Consider the following 18,465-nt stretch of genomic DNA (forward strand, 5'->3'; position numbering starts at 1 on the left):
CCCTTTGTTGTCCGCACCAGAAAATGATCCCATGGGTGTTCACACCTATGCAATCCAATGGGGTGCGACTTTCCTGCGGCGTGGAAGCCGCAGCGAATTCACTGTGAATCTGCACTGCGTTTAGTGTGAACCAAGGCTTAAATATGTAGAGGAGGGTGTTTGAAGACATTTGTCTCTCCACCTCCCCCCAGTCACCATTTTTAAAGCGTAATTAAAGGGAGCTATAATTTACTTTTTCACCAATGGTCCCTGTCTGTCGCCAGCGCTAGCATCTTCTTCTGTTTGCTGTTTTTTGGCCATTTTCATTGGCTGTTGTGGGATGATATCACTCCTGCACATGCGTGGAAGCTAGTCATCCTGGCACACAAGGATCGGGGGAATCAGGGAATGCTGAGAGCAGTCATTTAGGTACATCTCTCTGTAGAAGAGGCATTGCATGTCTCTTTCTGTAATAAAGAGCTTGCCTCATCTCGGTGAATAACAGCAGAACTTTAGGGCCAAATCCACAAAGACCCGGCGTAACGGCGAAATTTTAATTTAAGTTATACTGCCTTAAAATTTCTACCTAAGTGCCCGATCCACAAAGCACTTACCTAGAAATTTCTGGCCGTGTAACTTAAATTCCGCCGGCGCAAGGCGTTCCTCATTTCATGGGGGCGATTCCCATTTAAATGAGGCGCGCTCCCGCGCCGGCCGTACTGCGCATGCTCGTGACGTCATTTTCCCGACGTGCATAGCGCGAAATTAGGTTACGCCGGGCTTTGTGGATTGCGACGGGTCAATAAAGTTGCGTCGGAAAAAAAAAAAGATACGGCGCGAAAAAAAAAATTCAAATTCGAAAAAAAAAACGCGTCGCTAGACAGAAGGGTCTGCTTTTACATGGTGTACTAACTTTACACCATGTAAAAGCAGCCCTAATTTTGCGTATGCAACTTAATACTTACGGAGAAAAAACGAAGCAGAAAAGCTTCGTGGATCTCCGTAAGTGCTAATTTTCATACCCGAGGCGGCATTTCGACACGAAATGCCCCCAGCGGCGGATGCGGTACTGCATCCTAAGATCCGGCAGTGTAATTCAATTACACATGTCGGATCTTCTCCCTAACTATGGGAAACTGATTCTGTGGATCAGTTCCATAGTTAGGAACAGGGATACGACGGCGTAACAGCAGTTACTCCGTCGTATCTCTTTTGAGGATTTGGCCCTTAGTTCCATTTTAAATACAGTATTGTAATTGTCGCGGACTTGTCCTGCTTGCCCATTGGTGGCCATTCTACATGAGAGAGCTGGGCTAGAATGTGTGGAGTTTACTCTATGTGCAGCCCTGCATGGCAGATATTTCTGCTTGTGTTGCAGATATTATTTCAGCTTTGTCAGTCCTATCTAGGCGGCTCTTTGGCGTCACTTAGTGGTCTTTTCATGTATTGCGCCTGTGTGTGACACACTTGGCAGATTCCACGCCATTTTTGAATTATACTGCAAACAAGCTTAATCTGGTGAGTGTTTTTCCTCTGCTCTGCAGCTGACCTGAGCTCCTAGGTTCTTCAGTGGCACTGAGGCGGACTTGTTGCTGTGCGCCTGCCGTCACAGAGTCAGAGTACCCACTGGGTTCCCTTTGTGCGCCTATTGTGAATTGCAAGTGGAGGGAGAGTGTGGGGAGGGGACATTCAGACATTTATTCTGCCATTGGGCCTGGGGGCATTGTTTATGCTTCCTGATAGGATTCCCTGCCCCTCTTCTAGTGCTACGCTTTACCCCCACTCTGTAGGAATTGTAAGGACATAGACTGCACACATAGTTCCACTGTAGCGCAGGAGTAACTACTTTACCCATAGTGTGTGCATGTGTTGTATGTACATCTGTAATACTTTGTGTATCCATAACTCCCAACTGTCCCTGATTTCGAGGGACTGTCCCTGATTTGGAGTAATGTCCCTCATTTTGGTCTGATCTATACAGATGTATATAAAATGCACTTTTTATCTATCAAAAAGTGTTTCCCAGTGCTAAACCTTTCATCTGATTTCTAAATTGCTGCATTTGTAAATTCCAAAAGCCAATATAAAGAAATAGTAGTGTTAAAAAAAGCACTTGTGGGTTTAACCAATCTTATTTTTTTTGTACAATTCTCCTTTAAGGGGGCGTGGCAAAGGGTGTGTCCTATGCCTGCATACTTTTGCTGATAGGTGTCCCTCATTCCCATCTCAGAAAGTTGGGAGGTATGTGTATCTTGTATTGATTTCCTACAGTTGTAAGTAGTTTGTGTGTGCATAGAATTCTTGTTTAGTAAAAGCACAATAATTGACCATGCCCCTTTCAGCCCTTCCCACTGTGGATGCAATTTGGTCACACCCACCATTCACTTTGGCTTTGAGCTTTGGGGTGCACACCAGTGGTGGCCCGTCCATAGGGACGCACGGGCGCCGCCCCCCCTCCCACAGTCACAAAAAAAAAAAAAAAAACGGGCCCTTTAAGAACTTTTATTCGGCTAAAATGTCATTTTGACATTTTAGCCGCAGTTCTGGCGGCCGTCTATAGAGGGCGCTGCAGCGCCACCCCCTCTCGCAAACAAATAACACACATTCGTGCATAAGTGCACAAATGTATGTTATTGTTGGTTGCCAGCTGCCTGGTCTATTCAGATAACCGGATGCGGGACGCCGGTTAACCGAATAGCGGCAGCTGGTTGGCTGAGGGGAACTGCCTATCAAAGCCAGCGGCTCTGATAGGCTTTTCTCCGGCTCTCAGCTGTCTATACTCTGAGCGCAGGCAATCTGCGCTCATTGTATAAGACAAACGGCCGTTTCAGCCAATCAGGTTCCCGGATTCTGGTTATCAGGAACCTGATTGGCTGAAGCTTCACCACAGCGGCAGAAGACATCGAGGGAGCACATGGAATCCTCAGGTAAGTGCTTTTTACAGGGAAAGGGGCACAGTGACATCATGGGGCACAGTGGTGACAAAGGGCACAGAGGTGACAATTGGCACAGTGGCATCATGGGGCACAGTGGTGACAAAGGGCACAGAGGTGACAATGGGCACAGTGGCATCATGGGGCACAGTGATGACAATGGGCACAGTGGCATCATGGGGCACAGTGGTGACAATGGGCACAGTGGCATCATGGGGCACAGTGGTGACAATTAAAGGGCACAGTGGTGACAATTGGCACAGTGGCAACAGTTGAGGGGCACAGTGGCTGCGTTTGATGGCATGGCACAGTGGTGACAATTGATGGCACAGTTGCTGTGTTGCATGGCACAGTGGTGACAATTGATGGCACAGTGACTGCGTTTGATGGCATGGCACAGTGGTGACAATTGATGGCACAGTGGCTGCGTTTGATGGCATGGCACAGTGGTGACAATTGATGGCACAGTTGCTGTGTTGCATGGCACAGTGGTGACAATTGATGGCACAGTGGCTGCGTTTGATGGCATGGCACAGTGGTGACAATTGATGGCACAGTGGTTGCGTTTGATGGCATGGCACAGTGGTGACAATTGATGGCACAGTGGCTGCGTTTGATGGCATGGCACAGTGGTGACAATTGATGGCACAGTGGCTGCGTTTGATGGCATGGCACAGTGGTGACAATTGATGGCACAGTTGCTGTTTGATGGCATGGCACAGTGGTGACAATTGATGGCACAGTGGCTGCATTTGGTGGCATGGCACAGTGGCTGCGTTTGATGGCATGGTACAGTGGTGACAATTGATGGCACAGTTGCTGTTTGATGGCATGGCACAGTGGTGACAATTGATGGCACAGTGGCTGCATTTGGTGGCATGGCACAGTGGCTGCGTTTGATGGCACAGTGGCTGCATGTGATGGGCACAGTGAGGCTGCAATTTTTTTTTTTTTCGTTTGCGCCCCCCCAAAAATTTTGAGCACCAGCCGCCAGTGGTGCACACCCTAATACAATAGGCACCATCTATGCTACAGGAGTTTGTGTTCCTCGCTTTACTGCAAGGTTACCTAAAAGTTACAAACCAAAACAGAGGTTACAGATTTTACAGCAGTGTAAAATTAGCCAGCAGCAGACTATTTTTAATGAGGGAGAATTTGTGGAAATATACTGGAGACAGGTGTTTTATAGACATGTGCACACTGAAATATTTCGTTTCGTAATTTAGTTTTCGTCATAAAAATAAATGTATTTAGTTACTCCCGAAAATCGTTTTGATTTATTTCGTTTTTCGTTGGGAATAGCTTTCGTCCGAAAATCCAGATATACTTGGTTTTTGTCGAATGGTTAAAGAATATTCGACGGAACATCGAAATTTTACGCCGAATCGTACATTTCCGGTCGAATATTCCGCCTACAAGAATTCTAATGTTGTATGACTACTTAAATCTATAATCTCTCTATAATGTCTAATCTATTCTCTAAAATGTCGAAATCTATTCTCTGTAATGTCGAATCTATTCTATAATGTCGAATCTTTTTTGTCGCGTTTTGTCCCGCGATTTGCCGCTACAAAACGCGTCGTTTTTTAGCCTAAAATACGCCGGAGGGGTGATTTAACATTGTCGGCTATGTCGAACGCCGAAGCCGCCTGAAAAAAAAGGGTCCGGGACTTGTTTTGAGCTTCAGGCGTACAGCGTTTCGGCGTTCGGCGTGGAGATGTGAACCATCTCCATAGCCGACAATGTTAACCTCCCTGGCGGTATGATTCTTTCAGAAAAAAGGTGCTGAAAGCGGTACAATTATTTGCAAGGAAATTTGGTGTTTTATACTGTAGGCCTGTAATTTTTAGGAATAATTCACTTAAATCTGACCAAACCAGAGTTTAATAGGCATCCCGGGTATGAAATTTTTTTAAAAACAAAATTATAAATTATAATATAATAAATAATTATAAATAATTATAACAAATAATAATATAATTATAATAAAAACTATTCAATAATGTAATCAACTCAAAATCACTGGAATTTGCTCAGTTGCAGAATTGTCGCTGTCATTATTTTTTTTTTTTATGACGAATTTCCCCACAAATCGCTATCGCACAATTCTGCAAGTGATTATAATTTATTATCGCTGTTTTCTAGCTGATCTAAAACCATTTTTGACATAAAGGGACACTTTTGGTTGCTATGGACAATCTACAGTTTGCAGGGAGAAAGAAACGTTTTTATTATATAAAATGACATGCATGACACAGGACAGACCACTAGGGATAAGGGGGGTGTGTTTTTTTTACATACAGTACTGTAATCTATAAGATTACAGTATACTGTATGTATAGTGTTTGTTTACGTTTTTGAATTTGGCGCCTATCTCCGCTCCCGTGCGTCGTAACGTCGCAGGGAACGGAGATCGACGGCACAGGAGGACGCTGTGTGAATCGAGCGAGGTCCCGCTCGCTCACACAGCGCGGTGACATCGCTGGATCCAGGAGAAGGTAAGCCAGCGCACGCTGCAGGCTCTGCACAGCTACCCCGAGCGTGACTCGGGGTTACCGATCTCAGCCTAAAAAATCAACCCCGAGTCACGCTCGGGTATACCGCCAGGAGGCTTAAATCACCCCTCCAGCGTATTTCAGGCTGCAATAGCGTCGGGTGTCGGGCGTAAAAACGCCTAGGTGTGAATGGAGCCTAAATGTGAGAAATGTACTACAGCGCTAACTATTAATTAAATTTGAAAGGAAAAAAAACAACAAAAATACCCAAATGACATCGCTGCATACACACACACAGGTGTACAAAACCAGAATGATACAAAAAAAAGGAAAAAATAGTGATGCGCTGAAATCAACTTTTGCTGAAAATATGTGTACAATATGTGCAGAATTGATACCAAATATACACACTCAGGAGGGTATCAATAAGAAACCACAATAAAAAACAAATAAATTGTGAGATGATCCATAAGTGAGTGGCAGGGGTTAACCACTAGGGGGCGGGGAAGGGGTTAAATGTGTATCCTGGGTGTGTTCTAACTGTGAGGGGAGGGGGGTGACTGGGGGAGGTGACCGATCTGTGTCCCTATGTACAAGAGACACAGATCGGTCTCCTCTCTCCCTACACATGGAGCTCCACGTCCCTGCACAGTTACTGGGCAATCGCGGGTGCCCGGTGGCCATCGCGGCAGCCGGGCACGCGCACTGTGTTCCCAGTGACGCGACGGGTGCGCGCGCCCTAGAGGCTTTAAAAGACAGAACGTCATATGATGTCCTGTCAGAACAATAGAGCATTCCGCCCGCCGTCATTTGACGGCAGGCGGATGTCAAGTGGTTAATAAACTTCTTTGAGAAAATAAAAATAATAAAATTAGTTAGACATGCTAACGTCAACGCACACATCGGCACACTAATGGGATTGTATTGTGGATCATTTTAAATTACAGTGACGATTCTGCTTGTTTTTATGTGAGTGTATTTCCTTGCTTTTGAAGTGATGATAAAGCTTGGCTTGCAGTAGTTTTGCACAGAGTAGCCCCAGTCCTCTTTTTTTCGGATCCCCCGCTGGCACTCCTGGCTCTTTCCCCTCGAGCAGTGCCATTAGAGAAAGCCTCTTTCCCTGGGGGCACCACTGCAAGCTCACTCCTAAACCGGTGCTTTATGCATCCATAAGACGCAAAGAACCACGGTTGGACCCCACCCCCTGCTCTCTCCTCATTGGCTCACTACTTGTGATTGACAGCAGTGGAAGTCAATGGGCACTCACTGCTGTCTCAGCAAATGAGGAGAGGGAGTCCTGGGACAGCTGAAACTCTCGTGCACTTCGCTGGATGTGCACGAGGCTCAGGTGAGTATTAGGGGGGCTGTGGGTGGAGGAGCACACAGAAGATTTTTTCATTCTATGCATGAAGGTAAAAAACCTTCAGCCTTTACAACCACTTTAATAATAAAGAGGTTTTAAAATGATAAAGACTAGGTTCACCTTTTTTTTCTTCTTCTAAATTACAGTTCCCCTATGCACCAATATACCATTATTGTACCTCTGTTTCAGAAAAATAAATGCTTTCTTCGATTTTTAGAACAAGGGCTTAAAGTGATTGTAAAGGATCACCTTGTAAAGCAACCCATTTCATTTAAAAAAGAAATGAAAGGCAAAACATTTTTGTATAGATATAAAAAAACATTCTAAATACCCTTTTCCCCTTTTTTTAAATAAATGATCACATTCCCTCTGTTATCAGCTGCATAAGAGCTGGGGTTGGAGAGGCATCAGCACCCTGAGCTTACCAGTGAATGGATGTGCAGCGGTGGTGTGTCAGGACAAGTCAGATCATTAAAGGAGAGCAGGCTGAGTTCCCAGCATAGCTAGAGAACTGACCATGTTGTGCTCTCCTGCTTAGTGTGGTCAGTTTTTAATAGGAAATCAGAGGGACTGGCAGGAACACCAGGGATTTCACACAAAGGATGCAATACAAAAAAATCAGGATACTTTCTCATACAAGTACATGATACAGCAGGTACATATCAGGAATATGAAGTGCTTTAGTAACAAACGTTTTAAGTTAAGCTCCTGCTGTGTTTATAGAAAATGTCATGACTTCCTGGTATGTAGATTTGTAAGACACAGAAAGCAGACCACCAGCTGACCTCATTAGCACATACACACTTCACCCGTCAACTATGTTTTCACGGCATCACTCCAGGTGTGCATTTGTCTGGCTTGTCAATATAGGCTACCGCAGCTGCTACGTTTGTTTGGAAACCCCGGCGTCCCTCCAGACAGGCTCGGGCCGTATTCTAAACCTTCTTGGGCCACATGTGCCCCGAGGGTCATGGGTAGGACACCCTTGATGTAGTGCAAGGGTCTGCCTGATTGAATACAGATTGAATGGTTACATAGAAAATTGTACATAGATTGTACAATCAGATTGCATAAAGTATGGCCACCTTTATACACCTAAAATGAAACAGTTCCATTAATTGTTAATAGCACCCCAAACGCAGAAGCAAACACACATTTTGCCACGTGAAAAAGAAAAACAAGCAGCAAAACGCACAAATGTGCAAACTTATGAGCTACTTTGCTGCATGTAGAGCAGCCCATTGAAATCAATGGGGCAGATCCACAAAGAAATTACACCGGCGTATCTATTGATACGCCGGCATAATTTCAAAATTCCCGCATCGTATCTTTGTTTTGAATCCTCAAAACAAGATACGACGGCATCTCGGCTAGATCCGACAGGCGTACGTCTTAGGCCCCATACTCACGACCAAACATGTCTGCTGAAACTGGCCCGCGGACCAGTTTCAGCAGACATGTTTGGTCGTGTGTAGTTACGAGCGTACAGAATTTCACCGTACATTTGCCCGCCGGGCCGTTTTTCAGCAGACATTTATTTGCAAACTTGTTTTAAAACCGTCCGCTCAAATCCTGTCCGGACGGACATGTTTGGTGGTGAGTACACAAAACCAACGTACAAAAACCCCGCGCATGCTCAGACTAAATGAGGCCACGGGAGCGCTCGTTCAGGTAAAACTCACGTTTGTTTGGGATATGGCACATTCGTCAATAGAAAGATTAATTCTAGCAATAGAACACTGAAGCAAACCACACAATAAACAACGCTTGATGCCGTCGTTTTATTCATTCTTCTCTTGCTATAAATAATCAGTTATTTAGCTCATGTTATTTCAACTGAATTGTTCCATACTGAAAAGTGACATTTGTTAGCTGTGATGTAGTAAGATTTTAGCAATCTTTTCTTGGCCCGACGTATCATATTTTTAGTGGTCCTCCACATGTCTAATTTTTTGCTTTTAATGTTTAATGTTTATCTTTCCCACTTTATTTATGTGTTTATAGTTATGTCACCATTTAGAATATTTTAATAGGAAATAGTTTTGATTTTGCTTTTGTTTGTATATTTAACTGGATTATTTTGAAGGTTGTTTAAATTGTCTACCATGTTGGCACACCAAATGCCCCCCCCCCCCCCCATGAGTTAGTGAATATTTTAGATTAAACATTTTATTTGTTTGTAATGTTTGATGCCTAAAATAATACCCACAGTATTACAAACAATAGGCACGTTTTTCAAATCAACAAAAAGGCTTTTATTTTAGCAAATGATAAAAAGGAACAAAAACAGAATGGCAGCACTTGAACAGCTAGCAACATACATGCAAACTTGCATTTCAAACATGGTGAAGGCTAAACTAGCCAACCTCAGGAGGCACACAAACTAAAATCTGAAGCAGCAGCACATAACCAAAGGAACCCAAGCTGTGGTAGTCCAAACAAGATGCCATTTGTGGGGGATCAAATGGAAGGCAGGGCATCAACGTCTCCTCTTCCTTGCAACCTTCCTTCCAGGCTGCCTTACAGCGGGTCTTCCCTGGGCCCTTGCAGGTGGGGATGATGTGGCAGCAGGAGTATGATGTTCAGCAAGCCGGGCCGGGTCACATAGCCCAGTGTCTGGGGTCAGCAGCTCCCTCTGCATCCACCAAAGGGCCTGGTTGATGATGCCCTTGGCCAATTGCCTCTGCTCCTCCGTGCCTTTATTGAGATCATGTGCCACGGAGGCACTGTAGGCCTCAGTGGGGTTGAGGGGGGCCCTCATGATGGCACTTGCCTCCCTAATCATTTGGAGGCTGGCTTCCTCCACTGCCCCCAATTTCTTCTTACGGCCTGGTGGCCTAATATAAAGGGGAGGAGCCTGGCTGGTGGTGCTTGTCCTGGGGAGCTGCTCAACGCCACTGGGCCCGGCCTCCTCCTGGCTGCCACTGACCCCTTCGGCCTGGCTGTCAGTGAGGAGAGGATCTGCCACCTCCTGGCTGGTCTCTTCTTCCTGTGTAAAAAAAAGGGACATGTTGTAATATATTTAGGAATATAATCACTCACATTTTCATGCTTGAATCTTATTTTTTGCCTTGAATTTAAACTTGAAAACAGACTCACCCTCTGACCCCTGCAGTTGTCATCCCTGACACCTATTTGTTTGCCCACGACTTTAGATTTTTACTTCCCAGCTTGTATTTTATTAACCAATATCAAGTCAAGAATCAAACAATAATTAATATTATTACATAAATAGTTATGAAACTACTATACCTCATCATCGTAGAGGCGCAGATCTGCCTCTCTGTCAGCCAGGCCCTCTTCATCCGACTCTGCAGGGCTGTTGTGATCTGGGGAAGTTGGGATTCAGACTTGACATTGATGGCCTGCCTTCCAGTTGATCCCGCAAAAATGACATCTGGCTGTAATACCATAGCTTGGGTTCCTTTGGTGGTCTTGCTGCTGCTCCAGATCTTAGCTGCTTTTGGTGAGCTTTGTACGCTCTCCTATATGTGCCCCTGAGGTTGGCAAGTTTATCCTTCACCATGTTGGCACTGCATTCTGGCACCCATGTCCTCATGTATGCTGCTAGCTGTTCAAGTGCTGCCGCTCGTACGTCCTTGTTGTGGTAGGTGGGCTGCTTTGAATCCCACAGGATGGGCATTTCCCTAAATTTATCCAGCAAGTGCTGGATAATCTCTTGGGTCTGCAGGAGATCCATTGGGAAATGATGATTTAGTGATTTTTATTCTAGATTGAAAAAATAAAAAGAAACCAAAAACACAATTAAAAAAAGCCTCAGCATTTACATTGATAGAATATGTTGTTTAAAAAGTAGTACCTATATAGAAATACAAACACAGTGTCTCTTGTTTAGAAAATGCTGGCCAGCTTGGCCCCATTGGTTGGTTGTAGCTAACATTATTTTTATACATGCCGCCCCTTTGGTTACATTGCAGTAAATAATTGAAATCTAGAACCATACACAATTATTACAAATGACAGCATTCATCAAGGCACTATTGCATGTGTAGATATCCTGCCCCTCAGCATTGATTACATGAAAGAAACTTCCTAATGACCTCTGTCCAACCAACACAGAACAATACTTGGCCTGATCTGAATACACCCTACATAATTGATAATGAGTCACAGCATTTTTGACCTCTCTATTTTGTGATGTCTACAAAAGCATTTGGGTACGAAAATCACATTCTGGTATCCAAGAGACATAATAGCTTAATAAAACTGTGCAACCAACAGACCAAACCCCCATCCCATGGCTCTACATTTTATAGCCCGCTGCTGATCCCATGTTTAAATTTCTTACCTGCCTCTCTCAAAATCCTCGTTTGTTACGCTCGCTGAATTAACACGTAACCTACGTAATCACGTCAAGCGCCTTTTATCCACTCCGCGTATGTATGAAACGCCGCCCTCGTCACCTTTGCCATGCCCCTAATCAATTGAAAAAGTAAATATGGCGTTAACTGTGTAGGTTCTGGAATCGCGCGAATATTCTCCGCGTAACCTACGTCAATACGTTGTTGGCATTCGCGACACTCCGCATATGCAAGAATCCCCGCCCTCATCTCCGCCCCTGACGGGACATTTCCTCGTTTCCACGCCCCTAATCTCTGTGGGAAGGAAAGATGGCGATGTCACACGAGCGGGCACGGAGCTCTCATGGCGCAAGTGAAGGGACAGAGGCAGGACCGTCCCGATCCAGGCCTAAAAGATATAAAGCCACTAATATGGCGTTTGAAGAAATGGTGGAGTTGGTTTACATCATGAGGAGGAAGGATTATGATGGTGAATGTGGGCCCTACAAAACACCGAACCGTAGAAAGTCACACATAATGGACAAGGTGGCAAGGAGAATGAGGAGAATGTTTGGTGTCACCAGGTCCAAGGAGCAACTCCGGAAGCGTTGGTCCGATTTAAAATTGAGGGAGCCACATCACATGAAGAAGATCCTCAAAATTCTGCGTAAAAGTAAGTCCATATTATTTAAGGGGGGGGGGGAATGTCTGCAATAATGTGTTGACATGTATTTTTTCACATCTGCCTCCTTGGCTTGCTTGTACTTTTGAACACGTGTAGATACTGTATTGTGTTTATGTCAAATAACAACCCTTACCAAATTTCGTGAAATAGTAAACACGCGTAATATGACATTGTTTAGCAAAAATGCGACGTTACTCCAGGAACAACACACCTGGACATGGCTGACTGGCCCCAAACTTGGTTTTCCAACATTGTTGAATAGCAAAATCACAGAAATTAAATTGAGTGCATGTGACAGGCAAACAAGATTCATTCTCCAAAATGCAAATAAAGCTGATGTTTTCACATCTGGAAATGCAAACCACCTGTGTCTCAATAATCAAAGTATATTTATTTGGAGGGTCGACGAGAATTAACGTTTTGGGGGGACATCCATGTGTGTCACTTCTTTGCAAAAAAGGGGCAGGATCAGAGCTTGGCCTAGAACTACGCCAAAAATGGAGGATTGCTGAAAGAATAAACAAACAAAAATCATCATAAATGTATCGTCTATGCAATGTGTGCGATTTATGATATCCAATATCTGTGTGCTGATGAGTATACCTTTTGTTTTTCCTTATTTCTTATAGGGGAAAGAAGACGCCAGCAATTGGAGGAGGCAGAGAGGGCCAGACACCCACAAAATCAAACACCTCCACATGTTGAGGAGGAGGAGGCTGTGGAAGGAAGAGAGGAGGATGTGGAAGGAGAAGAGGATGTGGAAGGAGAAGAGGATGTGGAAGGAGAAGAGGAAGGAAGAAAGGAGGAAGGAAGAGAGAAGGAAGAAGTAATTTTGGACTTAGAATTTATAGCAGATGAAGGGCAAGTGGCGGAAGAACAATTTGGCGAATTGAAAGAAGGTGGATTGATGGATGAAGGAGGAGTCGAAGATGATGGGGAGGTGGTGGAAGAAGGAGGAGTGATAGAAGATGAAGAAATTGGGGATGTGGAAATTATCAGGCCATCAGGTCAGTGTCACCCCTATATTAATAGGGCCAAACATATGCAGATAGGCTGGAAACTATTTACATATTTTGAATGCCAATTTGTTTCTTTTTAGGGGATGAAGATGGTGTAGCACATTTTTCACGTGCAAGTGCTTCTATAATTGTACAGCAAGTAATGGAGTGCAGCACGGAAATGGACAATATGCGGGAAAGGATGCTAGTCATGGAGCAGAATGTGCGAAATGTCATTTCTGAGTGTAGCACGGAAATGGACAACATGCGCCAAAGGATGCTAGTCATCGAACAGAATTACAAAAATATCATTGACATGATGGGCCGTGTCAAAGACTGAACCACAGAAGCCCATCCCCCGCCCATCCCCCGCCCACAAAACCCTTTTTAATTTTTGTACTTTATAATACGCCAAAATTTCTAAATGCACACACAGTGTGCCAATATGTGCTATCTGCCATCACAGACTATCTATTGTCTGTGCTTTGTGGGTACAAACCCCTCCTCGATCCTCAAGTAGTTGAGAGGAAGAAGGGTTTGCTCCCACAAAACACAGACATTGATCACCCATGATGTCAGATAGCACATGTGGCCATTTGTCTGTTTAACCAATGACATTTGGCGAGTTTTCACTGAATGTGTGCATTTAGAAATTTTGGCGTGTTCCAGTGTGAAAGCACACCATCCATGACTGACTGCTGTTCTTTTTTTAAATTTTTGTTTGGTGTTGATCTTTTTTGGTTTGTAAATGTTTACAGTTTCAGATCACAAAACGAACAAGAAATCTCACCTAAAGAAATAAGTTAACGAATTTTCTTTAAAAAAAAAAAAAAATTTTTGTTGTGTTAAAATCTTGTTGAAAAAATTATACACAAACAAATACAAAGCGAAAAAATGTTTTGTATAAAAAAAATACCCAAACATTTCTAAATGTAAATAAATGTCTTCGAAAACAAATACAAAAAAAAAAAAAAAAAACATTAAAAAATAACCAAAAAAATTTCTACATAAATTATTCTGGGTTATTGAAAACCAAACTAAATAATAACTTTAATTTTGAACCAAAGTCTAAAAAACTTCTGTTTAGAAGTGTGTATATATATATATATATATATATATATATATATATATATATATATATATATATATATATATATATATATATCTAACTCTAGAGATAGATATATAGGAGACAAGCCCAAAAATTCTGGCGTATAGTTTCAGTGAAATTATTCTTACATTGTGTTTCGATCAGTATTATTGCTAATCACTGTCAATAAAGACAAAAAAATAAATAATTCAAAGCCAATATTTTGTACCAAATATTTGCAGGAAATGTTTTCAGCAAAAAAATACACATTTCTTGTTGAAAAATTACTAAAATAAAAAAATTTAATTGTGACATCAAAAGCAGCAAAATGAGTGGCTTCTTATTTCTAGACTGAATACCCAGTTAGTAGATGAGTGAATAATGTGCAAATGTGGTTAGTTAATACATCTGAGTAAGTAAATTTGGCACTAGAAGTGCACTATTTTTGGAGAGAACCTGGAAGACAGAAAAATAGAGAAAAAGCAGTAATGACAAACAACTGTATAAAGTCCAATGGTCTAATTATTTATTAGTTGTGAGAATATTCCTTTCTTTGGGGGGCCGAATTAGAAAGAAATATGATCTGGCATAGCAATGGCCCCCCGACCCATGAAGTACTCAACATATTTGTCGCGTACCTCACGAGCAGATTGGGGGGCCAAGCCAGCGCGACCAGTGTCCAGGCCAGGAATGTTCTCTGAGGGTAGTCCTGCCTCAGAGCCCATGGAGGCTAGGTACGTCTGGGAGTGCCTGCGTAGAAAATTGTGCAAAATGCAGCAGGCAAATATAATGGTGTTCAATTTATATTCCGCCAAATGTATCGATGTCAGGAACAGGCGGAACCGGTTGCTGAGGATCCCAAAGGCATTCTCGACTACCCTCCGAGCCCTGGACAACCGAAAATTGAACACACTCCTCTCTGAGGTGAGGGTCCTCTGGGGAAAAGGCCGCATTAGGTGAGGTCCAAGGCCGAAAGCCTCGTCCGCTAGGAACACAAACGGAAGTCCTTCCACATTATCTTCATCTGGTGGCAGTGCCAGACCACCAGTTTGGAGACGATCATAGAAATCAGTCCGTGAGAAGAGAACACTCCCCCATCTGACATCCGGCCGTTCTTCCCCACGTCCACATATAGAAACTCATACTGTGCCGACACCACCGCCATCAACACGATACTATGATAACCCTTGTAATTATAATAGTAGGACCCCGAGTGGGGTGGGGGCACTATGCGGACGTGTTTCCCATCTATTGCTCCACCGCAGTTAGGAAAATCCCACCGCTCGGCAAATTGGGAAGCCACAGACTGCCATTCCTGTGGTGTGGAGGGTAGCTGTGGGGACAAACAAAAAAAGAGATTTAGTACTTTGGCACATAAACATTGCAAACATAATCCTACAAGCATCCTTGTGCAACTTTACATTTTTAAAATAGCATTTTCAAATTATGAAGGGAGAATTTCGGGGCACAAATATATAGGCCCACTTAATTAATAAGAGACTCCACAGCCCTCTGATGGGGACAAAAACACTTTGAAGGGGGGGTGGGGGGTGTTTAAACTGTTTTTAGAAAACAAAAAAAAAAAAAAAAGGGGCAAGGTGGGGGTTGGCCCGAAGATAGCATGCTGGACAGGTTAATATTGGGTAAGATCAAAATATGCAGGTAGGCCAAAATAAAAAGAACATGTAAAAGCTGATATCAACATGCATAGGGAGAAAAGGGAACGTTAGTTAAACACACAGCATATCTGGGAAATAAAATAAAAAGTGAGTTTGCCACATTATTAAAGACACATTGTGAGGTTCAAATGAGGTAACTTACCTTAATATACTCCTCGTGCAGAACTTTGATGATGGCAGCACACGTGTCCGGTATGATGACCCCAAGCGCCTGCGGAGAGATGCCTGTCGAGAACTTGAGGTCCTGCAGGCTCCTCCCAGTCGCCAGGTACCGCAACGTGGCAATAAGCCTCTGCTCGGCCGTGATGGCTTGGCGCATCACAGTGTCCTGCCTCGTGATATAGGGGGACAGAAGATCCAGCAGACTGTTGAATACGGGGTCCGTCATGCGGAGAAAATTCCTATAGTCATTAGGATTATTCTCCTGGATTTCCCTAAGCAGAGGCATATGAGAGAACTGGTCACGCTGGCGCAACCAATTCTTGGTCCAGAAACGCCTCCGCCCCCTGTTTCTGGCCAAAGTACTGGAATAATGAACATATCCAGCAGCCATCCCATAAACAGCACCAACTCGCGAAAATTGACGCTGCTGCTCCATCATGGCTTCAAACCGGCCGGCTGGTCAGTCAAGAACACACTCCAACAGAAAGCACAATCAAATCCAGCGGTACCTGCAAAGAACGCACGACACACAGATACGAACGCACAGTACGAATCTGCAAAGCAGAACGAACTGCACGCCTGTACCCAAATGCCAACTACGTACCCACAAGCACACGCACTGAACGAGAAAATACTACCTGCTAAAGCCTGGAGACCGAGAAGCGCGAATCAGCTCTAACCAAACCTTCACTAACACGAGCAAAGCCGTAACTAGCAAAAGCGGAACAGAGGGCGTCGCCATTGACTTTGGCCTTTCCCTTTATAGTGACGTCAAACGTGGATTACGTGCACGCGTTCAGGTCCGCAGGGAAATATGGTCCGCTGGTGTGTACAAGCCAGCGGGCCAAATGAAAAAACAGCCTTGTACGCCGGAAACAGCCCGTCGGACATTTCGAGCGAACATGTTTGGTCGTGAGTACTCGGCCTTAGTACGCCGTCGGATCTTAGATGCAATTTTTCGGCGGCCGCTAGGTGGCGTTTCTGTCTAAATCCGCATCGAGTATGCAAATTAGCTATTTACGGCGATCCACGAACGTACGTCCGGCCGGCGCATTTTTTTTACATCGTTTGAGTTCGGCTTTTTCCGGCGTATAGTTAAAGCTGCTATTATGAGGCGTACTTAATGTTAAGTATGGCCGTCGTTCCCGCGTACAATTTTGAATTTTTTACGCCGTTCGCGAATAGGAATTTGCGTAGAATGACGTCACCGTCGCAAGCATTGGCTGGTTCTGGTTTAATTTCGAGCATGCGCACTGGGATACCCCCACGAACGGCGCATGCGCAGTACAAAAAAAACGTTGTTTACGTCGGGTCACGACGTATTTAAATAAAACACGCCGGATTCTTTGTGGATTAAAAAAATAAAAGATAAGTTACAGCAGCGTAGCGTATCCTAGATACGCTGCGCCCGGCGCAAAGGTACGAGGATCTGCCCCAATGAGTTTTGCTATGCATGTCGCAGGAAAAACAAGCCAAAAAAAAGTACTACTATCACGATGATGATGATTATGTAGAAGTCTGTAGAAATTGCAATGTCCACACAAGATGTAAAGCCTTCAATTGTAGGTTTTATTTTCGCTGCATAAAACTTGTGAAGGAAGTAGAGAGTATAGAGAGAAGGGGAAGGTTCAGGTACGTGGAACAGGATGCAGAAACAAAATATTCAAAGTTCCAGTATTCGCCACTCACTCCTGAGTGGGTATTGCTCACCCGGATAGACCCCTCCCACATGGCCTAGCAGCCAGAATGATGCACGGACAGTATAGAAACAGTCTCTGCCACAGGATTTCAGTCCCGAACTTCCTGCCTTACAGCAAAAGAGCCTTTTAAGCCAATCCGGCGGGCTGTAAGACAAATTGCATAAACAAGGTCACCAGGCCTATCCCGAGACATCAGCTTGCTTTGCTTGTCTCCTCCAGGGCAGGTCCTCCCCCGGTTTCCTTCTCTAAGAAGCTTCCCCTGCTTGGATGGACAGCTTGGGATCCCTTGTAGAACCATAGGCCCCCAGCCAGCATAGTTGGGCCTACCTGATAGGAATACATACAGCCTCGGACCTACGTGGTCCCGGGGCTGGAATCATGCACACTTACCTCGTGCCAGGAGGGCCACAAGGCGAAGGACCCCGGAAAACAGCGTCTGCCCCTTAAGTATCCCCTCCCACTGGGTTGCCGCCGAGAAGGGTCACTTAACATATATGTGTCACCCCTGATGTCTCCCCTGCCCTCCACTGAAGCTAATGTAGTGCACAATAGAAAATGAAGATTTTTATGTGATAATAGATTTTGTTTTTTCACCAAAAACTATAACATTTATGATAAGGATTATCAATTTATATAACATAAAACAATATGTCAGAATGTTTATACTGAAATATTAAACATTTTTATATTTATGAAAAAAAGCAAAAATCTATGATGAAGGAGATTTCCACTTGTTTTCACAAATCAACAAATAACTCAAATTTGTTTTCCACGCTAACTTGAAGATGAAAGGAATACAAAAATATGTGCAAAAATATATATATTTATTTACAAAAAATTCAGTACAAAACAATATAAAAATATAATTGGTGATAAACACAGAATATGGATAAATATTTCAATAATATGAATAATATAGATGATGAGGAAATAACCACAAGCTCTAGTTACAAAAACACCATTGTGTCTACATTTTTATCCACTTTGCAAATAGCTTCTCAATGGCCCAACAGACTGGAAATAACAAGGTGTGAATTTGAACACGTGATCTCTCTCTCAGCAGACAGACCTTGCAGGCTC

At 43.8% G+C, this 18,465-nt stretch overlaps 1 protein-coding gene across 1 annotated transcript in view; it reads left to right on the plus strand.

Annotated features, from left to right (window-relative positions):
• Positions 1 to 1,460: 1,460 nt before the first annotated feature.
• Positions 1,461 to 18,465, plus strand: part of LOC120945537 (flavin-containing monooxygenase 5-like) — a 96,210-nt gene continuing 79,205 nt past the window's right edge. Inside the window, exon 1 of the mRNA XM_040359750.1 lies at positions 1,461 to 1,497. The gene's annotated coding sequence lies outside the window, so the exon portion shown is untranslated. The remainder of the gene's footprint in view (positions 1,498 to 18,465) is intronic.

This window comes from Rana temporaria, chromosome 7 (assembly GCF_905171775.1).
Source record: "Rana temporaria chromosome 7, aRanTem1.1, whole genome shotgun sequence".
Taxonomy (NCBI): Eukaryota; Metazoa; Chordata; class Amphibia; order Anura; family Ranidae; genus Rana; species Rana temporaria.